The sequence below is a fragment of the Callorhinus ursinus genome, unplaced genomic scaffold (assembly GCF_003265705.2).
Source record: "Callorhinus ursinus isolate GAN/ISIS: 27379988/994484 unplaced genomic scaffold, GSC_fseal_2.0 scaffold5, whole genome shotgun sequence".
NCBI classification, from domain to species: Eukaryota; Metazoa; Chordata; class Mammalia; order Carnivora; family Otariidae; genus Callorhinus; species Callorhinus ursinus.
Window position 1 is genome coordinate 16,880,152 of NW_027397067.1, and position 17,117 is coordinate 16,897,268.

Genomic DNA, 17,117 nt, shown 5'->3' on the forward strand with positions numbered 1-17,117 from the left:
GTTTCAAATCCCTCTCCGCTGGGAGCATGACTCTGCTCTTTAAGCCTCAGCCACTGGTTGGGAATGTGATCTGCAAACATACACAACACCTACAACCACACAGGTGCCACTCACCTGGCTCAATCACTGGCTCTACCTGGAAACTCCTGCTGTTCTATCAGATCCTTCAGGACACTTGGCGACTACAATGCTGCTCCTCAGGAAGGAAGATGGGAGTTGTTCAAATAAAGCCACCATTCAGTGTATGTGTGGCGACAATAGATAACTTTTCTTTCTTTACTCCTGTGTCACATAAAACACAAGCAGGGATATGTCAATCTGACAGACCATAGCAGCACAAATCAGAGTGTTTATTATAATACATGTCTAATATATCTTTGGTGTCAGTTGTATTGACTTCCCTATTAATCATTAGCATACTAATTAAATAAAAATTCATTTATTACCACATTTTAGATTAGATTGGCTTTTTCCCCCTTTATGCCATCTGGTGTGTCTTCTTCCAGTACAGTCTCTTTCAAATATGCAATCTCAGGGTTATAAAACTCTCTGAAAATGTAATAACCAATACCACAGTTAAACAAATGCCTTCAAAGGACAAGAGAATTGCTTTGTTGAGCCTTCTGATATCAGTAACATGAGTCAGCTGTCAGTCTGATATCAACAATTTGACGAGTCTGGAATGTTCAGCATCTCCAAAGCCACAGGATTCTCTAAAATGAGGAGTAAGGGGCTTAGATTTTGGCCTCAGCTCCTCTTTTCACTCTACAATCCTGTTAGTCTTGAAATTCTCATAGTTAAGTAAACCAATTATCAAAGGAGAAAATGTAAGAAGTACTATGTGTAGGGCTCATGGATGTTTAAATTTGGTTATCTAACAGGAAATACTGCAATAAGAAAAGGCAAAAATAAATCTACATATAAAAGGAGCAATTGCAGAACAGTTCTAAAACCAAAAACAAAACATGAAGTATCCTAAACAAGATAACTATCCCTAAATTGTCACAAAGGAGCATTGAGAATGAAAAATGTAACACCGAGGATGAAAATATAATCCTACTTAACAATTGCTTTATATCTCACCTTAAACTTGATAAGCTGGAAAAATCCAAGGTTAGATAAAAGCGTAAGCAGAAAAAGTGAAAATAAAATAGAAATATTCACCAGCACTGCATCACTTCAACAGAGAATATTTCATCGTTAGAGAATAATAGTGGGGGAGAAAAACACTTCCAGTTTGACAATTTTAGAATTTCTAGTTCACTCTCTCAAATTTGAAAATAATCACTTTTTATAGTTTCCAGTTTCTTCATGAAATATTTAAGACTGAGTTTTCTCTCCCTAAGCATAATAAACATGGTTTATGTTGGTCTGCCTCTGGTAATTCTACTCTGCAGATGTCCCATGGATCTGCTTCAATGTTCTATTCTCAGTCATGTTTTCTTGTCTCTCTTTCTTATCTTTAACAGTGTAGTGGACATCATAGTTGGGGGGAAAAAAAACCTTAGAGTTACAATTTGAGGCTGAGAATGACCTTTGTCCTCCTCTAAGAGAAGACTTTCATTCGCTTCTGCTAGGAGCTCAGGTTGCACTGGCAATCTAGGCTCCATTTGATCAGACTTCAAGGTTGGAAGTTTTGGGGCCCATGGATAACTGGAAGGCTGCCTGGAATCCATGTTAAGAGTTGCTTTATGTCTCACTACTAGGGTGCAGACTTTTGGTGCTCCATCCACAATCAGTGTTCCCATGGACCCTTCACTCTTGGTATCACTGAACTCTAGTTTAGGTCCCTCCTGTTCTCTGAGGCTTTCACAAACAGGGCTCATCCCTTCAGCCACCTGTTCTGGGTTGGCAAATGTTCCCTACCATGCAAAAGTGATCCCAAATGCCAGACACGTGTTCTGTATTACTGTCTGCTCGCAGGTCTTGGCAAGGTAACTCTTTACTCTTTTGTCAGTTCTTAGGTGATTTTAGAAGATTTTTAAATATTTTATCAAGCTTTTTCAGTTAATGTCAACAGGAGTGTTGGTCCAAATTACCTAGTCCATCCATCATTAAAGGGGTCAGAAGTCCAATTACAGTTCAAGTTTAAACTCCTGCTGAAGGCAGTATATATCATTTTCCTTTTGAAGTTTCCCATTGGACAACTAATATATGTCTTTGTTTTCTTTACTTATATCTAATTCCAAAAGAAAGTATTCAATGAGTTTCATACAAATTATATAATGATTCCTTTCAGATGTGTATTAAATAATTTACCTCCATATAATAAATAATAACAATCAGTCAACAAATATTTATTGAGCATGTACGATGTGCCAGTGTCATTTTAGGTGCATCAGTGAAAGAAACAAAGAACCTCCTCATCCTTACAAGTGCTTATATTCTAATGATAAGAGACAGATTACAAAAGCTTAAATATATAAAGAGGTAAATTACATGGCATTAATATATTAGTATATCATGTTGGAAGGTGGCACATATTATGGAAAAGAGTAAAGCTGAGTAGATCTGTAGAGTCGGGATAGGGAGAAGAGTTACAACTTTCTTCAAAGTAGCCAGACTAGGATTCATTGAAAAGATGAAATTTTAGCAATAACTTGAAGTGAGGAAGTCACCCATGTGTATATCCAGGGGCAGAGAGAACAGGAAGCAGGAAGACCCTAGGCTAGGATTATGTCCTTCCTGATCATGGAACGTCAGGAAAGCCATATGGCTAGAGTGGAGTGAGAGAAGGATGACGAGGAAAGGATGAGTTATGAGAGCTCATGGAGGTGAGTGAGGTAGAGCTAGCCACAGGGCCTTGGGGCCATTGTGAGAACTTCAGCTTTCATGCTGAGTGCCATAGTGAGCACTGCACTGGGAAGAGAAGGGGTTTGACCATTCTGGCTGGGGTTCTGGGAATGGGTGGGAAGAACTGGAGACCAGATAGGAGCCCACTGTAGTAACACAGAAATCAGATTATACTGTCTCAATATAACTCTGGATGTATTTTCAAGGTGACATCAATGACATTTTGACAAATTAGATGTGGAGTATGAGAAAAAAAAAAGAAGATACAAGTATATTTTCCAAGATTTTTGGCCTGAGCAACCAGAAAGATGAAATTGCCATCTACTGAAAAGGGGAAGGCAACAGCCTAGTGGAAAGTTAGAAATGCAATTTGTGTTGCATTTGACGTGTCTACTTGACAATGGAGATAGACACCCAAGTCAGATATTCCAGTCAGGAGATAAAGGTGAGAAATCTGAAACGGATATATAAACTTGAGACTCTTAAGCTAATAGTTTATACTTAAAGCCATGAGACTTAATGAGATTCCCAAGGGAACAAAAACAGAGGAATAAAAGATGTCAAGGATTGAGCACTCAAACATTAAGAGGTCCCAGTTATCATTCATATGTATTGATTTTGGAGCAATAAAAGGAAAAGCTGAGTGGCGGGCAGTAAGAGCACAATCTGAGGTCCGCAGGAGAGAATATATGAAATCAGGAAAACAGAAGAAATGTGGCCAATAATGATTTACCTTTCTAACCACCCCTTGCCAGATACTCTCCCTCTTTCCACACAGCTCTTTTATTTTCTTGGAGTTAGAAGTAGATGCCATTTTAGCTATTAATGTGTGTGTGTACACCACACTTCAAGCATTTTTTAGAACACATAGGAGATTTTCAGAATCAGCAGGTACAGAAGAGACAGAAAATAAGTTCTCCTTCTGTGGAAACCACAGTCGTTGTAAAATCAGCCCGGTGCAAAACTGCCAAGCTGAACTCATCTCCAACATCACTTCAGTTCCCTTTCTCTATTCCTTCTTCCATCCAGTGACTCCAAATCTTCGATCACAGCAGGTACACAGCATCCTGAAACTGACCACTGTCTAGTACTTCTGAAGCCCCAGACCTCTAACACACCACTCCTCTTCATCAAAACTTCTGTTTTCTGTCTGAGGACATTACAGCCTTTCACTCTGCCGGCAAACAAAGGTGCTATTATCTGATAGTGATTTGTTGGAGGATTTCTCTTTGAAACATTTGCACTTAAAAGCTGCTTTCAAAACAACCCAACAGACTAAAGTGAATGAAGTAGAGCATTTTTTGGAAGAGCGAGAAAGCTTTCCCATAGCAACGAAAGGAGGGGCGAGCACACTCCCACCTTAAGAGGTCCTGCTCCAACCGTTCATTCAGAATGATACTAATCACCCAGGCCCAGAAGAGCCCGGGCAGTCTGCCTACTTAGGATATGTGGGGGTCGTTTTAACTTGGAATTTCCTGTGGGCAAAATAAGACGACTTGATAAGCACTGAGCTCACGTGATGAAATAATGTATTTACAGATTACCAGTTAATGTAGACACTCATTTCCTATAAGCATTAGGTTGAACCATGTGAAATGGACTTTCTGTAGGTCAAAAATAATCAAGTATTGGCCTTTCCATTTGGTTCAATCTCATACACACATGTACTTATTTAATACACAGACATAACTATTTTGTGGTTTTGTTAACAAAATCTACCCATTTCTTTTACTATTTGTGACTGTATAAAATTTTTTTGTTAACAAAATCTACCCATTTCTCTTAACATTTGTGAGTGAATTATCATTGGAGACATGTGTCTCCTTGTGAATGAACCCAGCCAAATGCTCTCTATAAAATGCCTTCTTGCCACGAATACAGCAGGCGGTCTTAGAGTTCATTGTGTAAGGCAGAAAGTCTATCTCAGGCAGACTGTAGCCTGTTAGATTCTTGGTGACACTAAGCAGCCCTTCTTGAAATGCTGTTTGACCTTTTCAAGCCCATTTCACAGTTCTCATCTTAGCAACAGTAAATTTAACCTATAGATTTAGGTCCCTTTCTTAGTGCAAATTATAACATAAATTTTAAGCTCAATGATGTAATTTTGTTCCTTGACTAGAAGGATATTTGCTTTATGGGTCTTGTAGCATGTTTTCCTGAAGGGGGAAGGCACTGAGTCTGCATCTCAGCTCTACCCCTTAGCAGCTATATGACCTTGGTTCAATCTTTTGTGACAAACCCTGGCCAGATGCTCATCATGCCTGTTTCCTCTTCTTCCTGGAATCACATAAGTACCAGGTTCCCTTGACATTAGGTGTAGTCCTTGCGCAGGAAATATGAGCGAAAGTGATGTGTGTCACCCCCAGATGCAGCAATTAAAAAGGAGCGCTCCTCCTCCACACATTCACTAATCTCAGCTCCCAGCCAGGTACAGAGGATCCAGGGGTGGACCCTGGAACCCTTAGGATGGCACAGATGGAAAGAGCCTGCACTCAAAAGGCTGCATGGAGCAGAGCAGTCCTCTCCCAGACCCTCATTTCACTGAAGAGAAATAGACCTTGATTGTTATACAACAACACAATTTTAAGGTATTAGCCCACCCTGTCAGTTAAACCCCCTAATTTTTTATTTCCTCATCTGTAAAAATAAAAATAATAAAACCCACCTCATAGGGTTATTGTTGGATTAAACGAGGTAACAAATGTACAGTGCTAAGCACAGTGTTTGGTACAGAATAAGGCTATTGCAATGGTGGTCACTTTATGTTACCATCATCATGATCTCCAAGCCACATATTAACTGAAAAATTTTCTATATCCCTTAAAACAGCACCCAGGGTTCCAAAAATAACTTTTTGGCAGTGCTCACTGGGAAGCATACTTCCAAGACCCAATATCTGACCCATGCAGTCTAATAGCAGAGCTTGTGGGATATTGATAATTTTTTTCTGGCTCTGAACAGTTTTCATTGGATAAGGTTAGACTTTTTAATGCCTATCATTTACTGAATAATTAAAGTCATTATTTCCAGTTGCTCTTGGGCATGCAAATGTAGAAAATCCTCTTAGAGATACCATCTGATATAACTTATTTGCTATAAATCACATGTGTACCAAGAAACTCCTTACATACCATGCATACCCCATAAGTGCTTGCTGACTGACCAAGGGCTGAGGTTTGGGTTTTTTTTCAGTCTCAAGTTTCCTAATCATTTCCTAAAATTTTTGCTTACCAGCTGCTTTTTTCAGTGAAACACTATTTGTCACTTTGATTAGCATCAACAGAACACACCCACTTTTCCAACTGCAGTTTCCTCAACATCATGAGACAGCACACTTGAATTTACAACAGCATAGACTACAGCACTGGTAAGCAGGTTTTAGATAATGCATATATATAAGCCAATTTCAAAAGCAAATTTGCATATTGATCATCCAATAAAACTCTCTAAGTTATACAACTAGTTCTTCCAGAGGAAAGGTATCATTTAAAGCAGATTTTGAAAGAAAAAAACATAAAAAATCAAAGCTCCAAATAGAAACAAGCAGCCTTCTTATACAATTTCCAAAAATTCTCTAAAATCTTCTCAAATAAGTAATATTATTTTGCATTTGAAATTTCTCTTTGGCTCTTTAGCCAACATATCTATGTGCACGCTAGAATCCCATACTTGAGTTGAAGTCACACAGAATGTCAAGAATTACAGGCTTACTTTCCAGTTAGCTAACTACTTAAATCTATAGCTTAATAAGCAATCATATTTTGTTTTGTTAGACCTTTTTCCAAAAGTGAATTAAATTGGTTCAAATGTACAAAAAATTATTTGTGGTGAGATTAAACAAAAATACAGAGGAAGGGGAGCCTGGGTGGCTCAGTCAGTTGAGCGTCTGCCTCCAGCTCAGGTCATGATCTCAGGGTCCTAGGATCAAGCCCCACATTGGGCTCCCTGTTCAGCAGGGAGCCTGCTTCTCCCTCTCCCTGACCCCCCCCCAACAATATCTCTCTCTCTCTCGAATAAATAAATAAAATCTTTTAAAAAAATACAGAGGAAATTAGGAAGCAAAGGGTATAGGGAAGAAAAATAAAGGTAAAGCCACTAAGTAAGGCTGAAAAAAGTAGCAATACTGTGAGGGTTCTAACCACTTTCTGATTTGCCACACATTTTGATCTGAGCTTCCTGGCAACCAGTGCAAAAAGAGAAACATGATCAGTCATATAATTCACAAATTATGACTATAATATTGTGAACAATGCCCCAATCAATATCCTTATAAAAAATACAATAATTTCACAGGGCTATTTATTCCAATTTCCATCAATATAAAAAAATGTTAAAGACTCAACAGGACAAATGTCAACATGAAAGGTCATATTATTTCCTAATGTGTCTGTGGAAACTCTTGGGCAATGCCAAGATTATGATGCTTTTATTTGTGGAGGTAGGTTGGAACTGGATTAATAAAAGTTTTCTGCATTACTGATTTTGTGAAGGTCATAAATGATTCAGGGTGGTAGGTATACAAACCAATGTTTCCAAACAAAACATGATGGAAAATATATAAGAACCAAAGAGGTGGGAATGACTAAAAAATTTCTTTTAAGAAAGCAGAACTAGATAGGAGTCTGGCTAAGGGACAGAAGGAAGGAAGAAGGAGACAGAAGGTACATGCTCTTATTGGCATGGGAGGGATGGCAGAAACATAATGGAAGGTGTTTAAGCACTCACATCAGTACTTGGTTTTTGATTCACTGGATCATAAGAGCAAAAGAGATTGACAAAGAATATAATGTGAGAATACTGGTTGGTGAACCATTCTAACTGAAACACACAAATAATTGAATGAGTAAAATCAGGAATAAAAGACTCATATGTGAGAAAGATTTCATTGTCCAGCTGAGTTTGGCTCTATCATTGGGACCTCACTTTCCCACTAGTTTGTGAACTCATCAAGAGGACAACTAGGGGTAGAGAGGAGAGAAAGGAGGAAGGAAGATTGCCTGAATCTTATGTCTTATTCATCTATATTCTCAGTGTGCAACACAAGCAGCAACAGCATGTAGCTGACATTCAGTTTTAGTTTGTTGTTAGAGAAAAGTACAACATCTAATTTGTTCATCTGAAATAATTTATGGTGACTTAGATTTTGTAAATGAATAGGTAAGGAAAAGGAGGCACCAAATATCACCCCAAATATTAGTAATAGAAAACGGAATGAGAATAGTGTTTTGAACTAGGAAGCTTGGTACTAAGCAGCTATAACTACAAAGTTCTTTGCCATGTTTTTTTTGAGTGGCAGCAATTCAACCAAGAATGAGCATTCTTGTGACAATAAATGGATATGTACTTCAGCAAAGAGAATAGAAAAGAATGATAGAGGAGTGCCTGGGTGGCTCATTCAGTTAAGCATCGGACTCTTGGTTTTGGCTGGGGTCATGATCTCATGGGTGGTAGGATCAAGCCCCATTGGGGGGGGGGCGGCTCATACTCAGCAGGGAGTCTACTTGAAGATTCTCTCCCCTTGCCCCTCCCTACACTCCCACACACACTCATTCTCTGCCTCAAATAAATAAATAAATTTTAATTAAAAAAATAAAGAATGATAGATTAAAAATCATGATGTCAGCCACATACTGATAATAATCAAATTTCGGAGCTTTCCAAAAAGAGTAAAAATGGAGAATAACAATAAAACTTAGTTTAATGGAAGGAATACTTGATTGGGAGTCAAAAGACCCGAGATTGAATCTCAGCTCCAATGCAAATTATCTGTCCAACTTCTGATAAGTCACTTTGCATCTGGGTCTGGGTTTTTCACAACTATAAAATGAGGATGAAGTGGAAGAGCTCACGGGGTTTCAAACTCTCCTGAAAGAAAGGTAAGGTCAAACCTGCCAGGCCTCAAGCCCCCAGCCTGAGCATGCTGTTAGCAAAATAGATTTGCCCTAACCTTTTAGCTATAGCTATTAAAAAGGCTCTCATGCATGGATTCTTTAGAAAAAAGAGACCTACTGCTTTCAAAAAGCTACAAAACCATAGGCTACAAAATCTCTGGTATCCCTTGCATCTGTCACAAATCCCTCTTAAGTTAGTAACATACTTGAGTAAAAAATGTAAGCTGGTACTGTTGCTTCCATCTTGCAAGATGGCAACAAGCACAAAAAATCAAAGGAAACGCTCATTGACAAAAATTTCAAGACTAGCATCGAAGTCAGTTGACTATCAAGCCAGAGTTCTTATTTCCCTAAGTCTGAAAGCGTCTTATGTTAGGAAAGAATTCTATCAGGTGATTTGGTTATGTCACAATAAGCATACAGGCACATGATGTGGTCTCAATTAATAAAGTCATTTTACATAGCATACATAAACATTTGCAGCAATATGTTTGGAGTCAGGAGTTTTTTCCTCTGAGTTTGGCCTCCCCAGAACCGCCCCACCCTTTTCTCAGCTTGGGTTCCTGTTGCTATATGATTGTCCATCTTAAAACTACAATTTGATGAACTACCAAAAAAAAAAAAAAAAACACAAAATGCTATTTGACACAGAAAATTCACAGTCCACAGTTTTGTCAGGCTAAATTATGTAAAATGTAGCTGTTCTGCAAAATTAACATTTGATGAATATGTTTGTCTTTTATCTTTTTAGAATATCAATTTAAGTGCATTTAGCACTACTGAGCCAAAATGAGCCATAATTTATATAAAGCATATAAGCAAACCCTGAAAAACAGTTTTGGTGTTTAAAGCAGATAACACTTGTGTTTGAATTTGTTTAAAAAGCTAGCATTATCAAGACTGTGCACTTTTATAGGGCACTTATAACAGTGCCTAACCAATAAATGTTTAGTGTTACTTTAAAAAAATAAGTTGGGGGCACCTGGGTGGCTCAGTTGGTTAAATGGCTGCCTTCGGCTTGGGCCATGATCCCAGGGTCCTGGAATCAAGCCCCACATCAGGCTCTCTGTTCAGCGGGGAGCCTGCTTCTCCCTCTCCCTCTGCCTGCTGCTTCCCCCGCTTGTGCTCTCTCTGTCAAATAAAAACAGTTGGGAAAACATTCTGTCTTATCTAAACCACCGTTATTTGGGGTCTCTGCTACATAGAGACAAGCATCCTAATTAGAGTAACCTGCTTACACTAACATGAATATGTACTAGGAGGAAATATAACTTATTTCTCATACATGGTAGAGATCTCACTTTTCAATGAAAACCAAAGAAAATTAGTAACAAGTTCTACTTGTTTTATTTAAAGCATCAGCTTTAAATAAAAAATTAGCAATTTTTTCTTCCTTCTTTCCTTCCCTCTCTCCCTTTCCAAATAATTCAATCTAAAAGGCATTAGATTGGGGGGTGCCTGGGTGATTCAGTTGGTTAAGCATCCCACTCTTGATTTCAGCTCAGGTCATGATCTCAGGGTCATGAGATTGAGGTCTGCATCAGGTTCCATGCTGAGTGTGGAGCCTGCTTAAGATTCTCTCCCTCTCCCTCTCCCTCTGCCCCTCCCCACTGCTCATGCATGCACTCTCTCTCTCTCTCCCTCAAAAAAATAAAACAAAACAAAACAAAACAAAATAAAATAAAATAACTTAAAAGACATTAGATTGAAAAGAGTAAAGTAGAAATCTGGGGGATGGGAAGGAGAGGGTGATTGGCAAGATTTGTACATACAGGGGAGACTGGTCAAATATGTAAACATATAGAGGATGATGTGAGCCAGGAGGAAAACCATAATGAATGCTATATTGATGAATTTGAATTTTAAGTGTTGATGTGAACTCAAGACTTTAAATATAGATAAATACGTATAGAAACAAGCCTAGTAGCTGTGTGTATGTACATATATACACATACTCCCTAGCTCTGTGAACTGAGAGGCTTTAAAAGCCTGACACCTCAATAGTAATGAGCACCCCTAGCACCCAGATCCTGATCACTACATATTTTTCTCCACTAAAAGGAACCCAGCGCTCCCTGCAGAAATGACTGATTCCAGGGCTGAGGCAGGGAAAATACAAGATGAGCCTGCAGCATCTTGTCTCAGACGGTAAAGAAGTGCTTACAGAGTGATGGGCATATATCAAAAGGACACAGAAGCCAGCTTAAAGAGGTTCCCACTGGCCAATCTGGGCTCGTGTGAGTGTCAAAATAAATAATGATAGCAATAGATTATAAGCCACTAAATAAGAAAAGAATCCATGAGTCTATACTGACATACATAATACATACATACATACATACATACATAGATGAGATAGCTTTTCATTACAATGGAATGCCATCTGATGAATGTGGGAGGAATTACAGAATCAGAAAATCATCATTTGGTAATCATGAGAGGAATTATTAATTCACCCAAGAAATCAAAGAATGTTAAAACTAGTGGGTGAAAGTTTGATGAGGAATGGAATATTTACGTAGTCTCAAAGTACCTCCCCACAGAATAGTTATTGATTACGAAGGGGATACAGAGTAACTCTATGATGGATCTGGCAGTATTTTAATCAAGGGATCAAGGTTATTACTGGCAATGAGACAAATTAAATTGTGTACCATCTGACAGAATACAGTAAGAACACAGCATCAATTCTGTGATATTCCTTTTTTTTTAAAGATTTTATTTATTTATTTGTCAGAGGGAGAGACGGAGCACAAGCAGGAGAGTGGCAGGCAGAGGGAGAAGCAGGCTCCCCACTGAGCAGGGAGCCCAATGTGGGACTCGACCCCATGACCCTGGGATCATGACCTGAGCCGAAGGCAGCCACTTAACCGACTGAGCCACCCAGGCATCCCTGTGATATTCCTTCTAAAAAAAGTAGAGTTTGAATCTAATCATGAGCAATTACCAGACAAACACAAACTAATGGGCATCCTATAAAATAAGTAGCCTAAAATCTTTACAAGTGTCAAGATCACAAAACTTAAGAAAATAATGAGGAACTATTCCAGATTAAAGGACTCTATAAAGACATGACCACCAAGTACAACATTCGGTCCTGGGATTGAATCCCTTCACTATAAAAGATGGCAGACTTGAATGCGTCTGTGAGTTCCATGGCTATAATGTACCATTCATGCCAATGGAAGTCAGGTAATAACATACTGCATCCGGGATTATGGAGCATCATGTCAGCAACTTGCCCTCAAATGGTTTGCAACTTTTCTATAAGTGTGAAATTACTTCAGTTTTTTATTATAATCAATTATTTATTCTGAGAACAGTAAACACTGTGTCTATTTTTAAATTCTACTCACAAAGCTGTTGTGACAATCAAATGAGGTAATACCTTCAAAGCATTTATTGCACAATGCCTGGTACAGGGTAAGACCTTAAAAATACAGCTATATAATAGTACCGTGTATCACAATATTAAATCACAGACACACACGTTCCTCATCCCACTGGCAAGACAGTATGATCAGCAGAATCAAATGAAAGGACTCAATATGATGGTTAGAATTGCTCCTGCCATGAAGCAAATGTTAAAACCAGATGACCTTGAGGCACCATTTGTACTTAATTATGTCTGGTCCCATAGTGCTAATTACCATATTTGCTCAGCCCTTTCATAAGCATCCTCCTGATTAAAAATCATTTATTAGGCACAGTACAATGTATACCACGTAACCAAAGCATTATAAAGTCTTGATTAAAAATTACATTTTTCCAGGCTCCTTTTGTACCCCTACCCACTCTGACTTTGTAAATGAGGAACTTGATTTGAAGGGTCTCCTCCAAGGACATCGAGCGGGTTGATGGCAGAGACAAAAACAAGTATCTAGAGAGTCACCGACCTTGCTTCCCCTGCTGGTTCCAAATGACCAGCTAAACTTACCAAATTTAAGAATAAGGCTCCAACTCAGCCAAGTTTTAGTAATAGAAACCCCAATCCAATTTCTCCCTTCTCAACTTCAACTTTGCACTCAGCTCCATACCCAAAAATGCTGTCCCCTAGGGCCTAATGCAGCATTCCAAAATAATTTTGTAGGATGTACTCTGTGCAGAAAGCAAAGTTCCTTTATTTTCAAAACTGTCATCGTCCAAAAAACTGGGGGCGCGGGGGGGGGGCGGGGCGTAGGAAAAGAAAGAAAACTGCAAACTGCTCAAACCTGGTATCTAATTCTGCTCACACTGCCTCATTCCTGGCACACACAGTTCACTTTGACATCAAGGGGCGCTCTGCCAGGAAAGAGCCACATGGACTGCCGAAGGGAATCAGAACCTGACCCTCTCATCTCCCACTCCTCCCCCTTCTCCAGGGCCCCACTGCCAGCTTAAAAACAGTTAATTGCCTTTTCATACAAAGAGTTTGACAGCCACTCTCCCACAAACCACACTAAAATCTTACCCCCTGTATGGTTTGTGAAAAAAAAAAAACTGTTTCCATTTTTAGGAGAGCATAAGACCTGGCCCATTTTATTTAGAAATTAATAATAATTCTGAGTGCTCTCTTTTCTCTGATCTGGAAGAGCAGTGAAGCAGCTCTGAAATGAAGAATTTACTACTGTGCGTGCCAGGACAAAAACAGATGGACCAAAAAAGTTTAGATGGATGAATCTGAAAAATTGGATGACCTTTATTATACCCCAAAAGTTATAAAAAATTAGAAGAGCAAAACTTCCATTTGCCAGCAAGATTCTCTCCAATTTACAGATTCCATATTGTGGCTTCAGACACAGGAGTAAAAGCTCATACTGTTCTCTGGACAGCCAGACCTCACCTCCTAGCCATCAGTCTACCTCAGTATCCTTACCTGTTCCTACCTCCTCACTTCAGAAAAAAGAAGGAAGATTGGGGAACTCAACTCATGTTCACATGTCATCCTGAGATTGCTGAGACTGGGCTAGGGCAAAGGGTGGGTGCATTTCATTAGAATATAATCCAAATGAAACCAAGAACTGGTTCATTTCTCAGGCTGCTACCTATTCCATGAAGTTGCTCACCTCGCAGATTTACCCATGATCAGAACTGATGTAATAAACTGCAAATTTATAGAATGTATTGGATCAGTGCAAATCCAGCTCCAATACAAAATCCATTTAAAGCATCTGCTATATCAAACATGGGTCAGTAACACATAACCATGTATATGTTTTGGGCATAGATATGTCATGGCAAATTACAGATATTCTGAATAATCCCTAGGCAATGTATAAAACGTACTGTTCTGAATTTATAATATTATTAAAAATTAAGAATGGTGAGGTAGAAACATCCAAGATTCACTCAAACTCAGCTCCACTCTGCTTTTGGAATACAGGAGAATTACACTTCTCTACCACCACTGTACTTACATGGGGCAATGCAAATAGTTCTAGCCAATGAACTACGGGAATCTGTCATTTCTGAGCTTGAGCATTAAACTGCTAGAGTGACACTTTCATCTCTACACTTTCTCAGCCATAGGAAATTTTGAAGCATCATGCTGATCAGTGGAATCATAAGATATGTGGAATGAAAGTAAGAGTAGAGCCCCTGCAACCCATGAGTAAGCTTTCTTTTTTTTTTTTTCTGATTTAATCTACTGAGGTTTGGGGGATCTTTGTTACCCCTACCAATGCCTACGTTATACACTTGGCCAATAATCCATGGTCTCTAAATATCTAATGTAAGTCTTATTTCTCTGCACTTAGCAGAAATGATGCAGGGAATGTCAAGTCCCCAAAAGAAGTAAGAGGTGTCTACCAAGCCTTATATGAGAACCTCATGACTATATTATAGATAGGGAGCATCCATGTGTACTCATATAGGAAGCCCCAGGCGGCAAGGCAGAGTTAAGAGTTAGCTACAAAGGGGCGCCTGGGTGGCTCAGTCGGTTAAGTGGCTGCCTTCGGCTCAGGTCATGATCCCGGGGTCCTGGGATCGAGCCCCGCATCGGGCTCCCTGCTCGGCAGAGAGCCTGCTTCTCCCTCTCCCTCTGTCTGCCGCTCTGCCTACTTGTGCTCTCTCTCTCTGTTAAATAAATAAATAAAAATCTTAAAAAAAAAAAAAAGAGTTAACTACAAAGCCAGATATCAAAAAGAAGAAGCAATTTAAAGTCCAGGGAATTGAGTCTTAAGCCAAGTACTACTGGTAGAGTGTCTGGCTGGCTTAGTCGAAAGAGCATGTGACTCTTGATCTGAGAGTTGTGAGTTCAAGCCCTATGTGGAGAATAGAGATTACTTAAATAAAACTCAAAAAGGAAAAAAAACATTTTGTGGTTAAAACACTCTGAAAAGTAATATAGTAGAGATTATTAAACCAAGTACTACCAATGTGGTTAGGCACTAGGTTATTCTTCAAAATTCTACCAGCGTTTCCTGCTGTTTCACATGGCTTATATTGGCACCAAAGTACACACAGGAACTATCTCACTCTGCCTTATCCTAAAAAGCACCACATGAACTGTGACCAAAAAGAAAACAAACAAAAAAGCTCTCAAATCTTTTTAATTAAAAATTCTTGGAATTCAACTAATTCTACAGATGTATTTTTTATTTATTTAATTTTATTAATGTTTTCCAAAATAGCATCCACACAAGAATCCTTAATAATCTCTTCAGACTTTATATTCCTTCTGAAATAATTTACCCAAATACCAATCACCAGCCTCACACCATTTAATTCATCCTCTCTCCTACTTTAAACAGATACCTTGCACATAAGCAATAGAAACAGAATCATGATTTTTTAAATCTTAAAGGAGACTTAGAGACTAACATTTGTCCCCCCCCCCAAAAAAAAGCTGGACAAAGAAACAGCCAAATTTTTTTTTAAATGCTGAGGTTTTTGTTTTTTTTTTTATTTTATTTATTTGAGAGAGAGAGAGAGAGAGAGAGAGAGAGCACAAGAGGGGGTAGGGTCAGAGGGAGAAGCAGACTCCCCGCTGAGCAGGAGCCCAATGCGGGGCTCAATCCCAGCACATCGGGATCATGACCTGAGCCGAAGGCAGTCGCTTAACCAACCGAGCTACCCAGGCACCCAACAGCTAAATTTTTTGAAATAGTTTCTCAATCTATAGCTTTAGTCTGTTCTTATCCACCAGAATCTTCTATATCCTAAATAAAACAATGAAGCATCAGAAAGGCTACTGTGTATTAATATAAACATATGAGAAAAATATCCTACTAATAATTAAATCAGAACACAAGCTGCTGGTATCCCTTAGGTATTATTATTATTATTATTATTATTATTATTAGCAGCAAGATGTCATCATTTGCTCATATTCTTCACCTTATTAGGAAACCTGGACTGTAATTTTGGATCCTAAGTCAAAAGAACTAATTAAATGATAAATGTCACTTTTTCTACCTACGTAAACAACTAGAATTTTGAATAACACATTCTTCTATTGTGCCAAACCAAGAGAGAAAATACTACTCTTTGAGTCTTTAGAGGACCAAAAGGGATACATAAAAGTGATTAATTTATAAATAAATGGGACTTTTTATACTTACTAGAATTCTACATTTTTGTTTTTTTTAGGCAAAGGCATTCATGATCCTCTAAGCACATCACAAACATGAATTATTCACTCTTTTGACAAAATCTTAAATGGCTTTAAAATTATCATTATCCCAATTACAAATGAGGTTCATAGAGGCAAATTTATGGGTACCAAGTTTGTCTACTATTTTAAGACAATAAATAGTAAAATCTGGTCTGGACTCCAAATCATTTTTTTTTTCATTTTATAGTTGTATTACAGCTACGGAGTCCAACATTCTAGTTCCTTCCTGCCTTTCCCCTATTTCCTATGAAAAGGGAAGGAAGGAAGGAAGGAAGGAAGGAAGGAAGGAAGGAAGGAAGGAAGGAAGGAAGGAAGGAAAGAAGAAAACATACCAACAGATCCAGCCATCAAGAGAAACCTGATGTTTAACAAATCAAAATGTAAATAAATATTTTTCTGGTTCATATCTTTATATCATTCATGTGTCCTTATACTATCCTCAAATTCTCAGTCCCCCTTTAAAGAACAGATAATATCCCAGGCATTAACAAACTACTTCAACTGGTATTTTCAGGTAATGGAATAACAATAACAACTAGTATTTATTGAGATGACTTTGTGCAGGCACTGTTCTAAAAGCTGTAGACATAGTAATTTACTGTACCATCAGAACACCACTGTGAACTAGAGAAGGTGAACCATACCCTCGACTAACAAGGAACTATAGCACACAGAGGTTACTTATCTTGCCCTGTGGCAATCCAGGACTCAGACCATGGCACTGGTCCTGGAGTCCCACTGTACTCCATACTTCCTCTCATGTTAATCCAGTATTAAGCCTAACAAAGAATTATTTCATGTAATTCTTCAATAATTTTCTAAGTCACAATATGAAAATC

General features: G+C 38.5%; 1 long non-coding RNA gene across 1 annotated transcript in view; it reads right to left on the bottom strand.

The window, feature by feature from the left end:
- Positions 1 to 17,117, bottom strand: part of LOC141372799 (uncharacterized) — a 355,986-nt gene that overhangs the window by 298,160 nt on the left and 40,709 nt on the right. The window contains exon 2 of the long non-coding RNA XR_012378222.1: positions 115 to 282. This is a non-coding gene — a long non-coding RNA (uncharacterized lncRNA). The remainder of the gene's footprint in view (positions 1 to 114; positions 283 to 17,117) is intronic.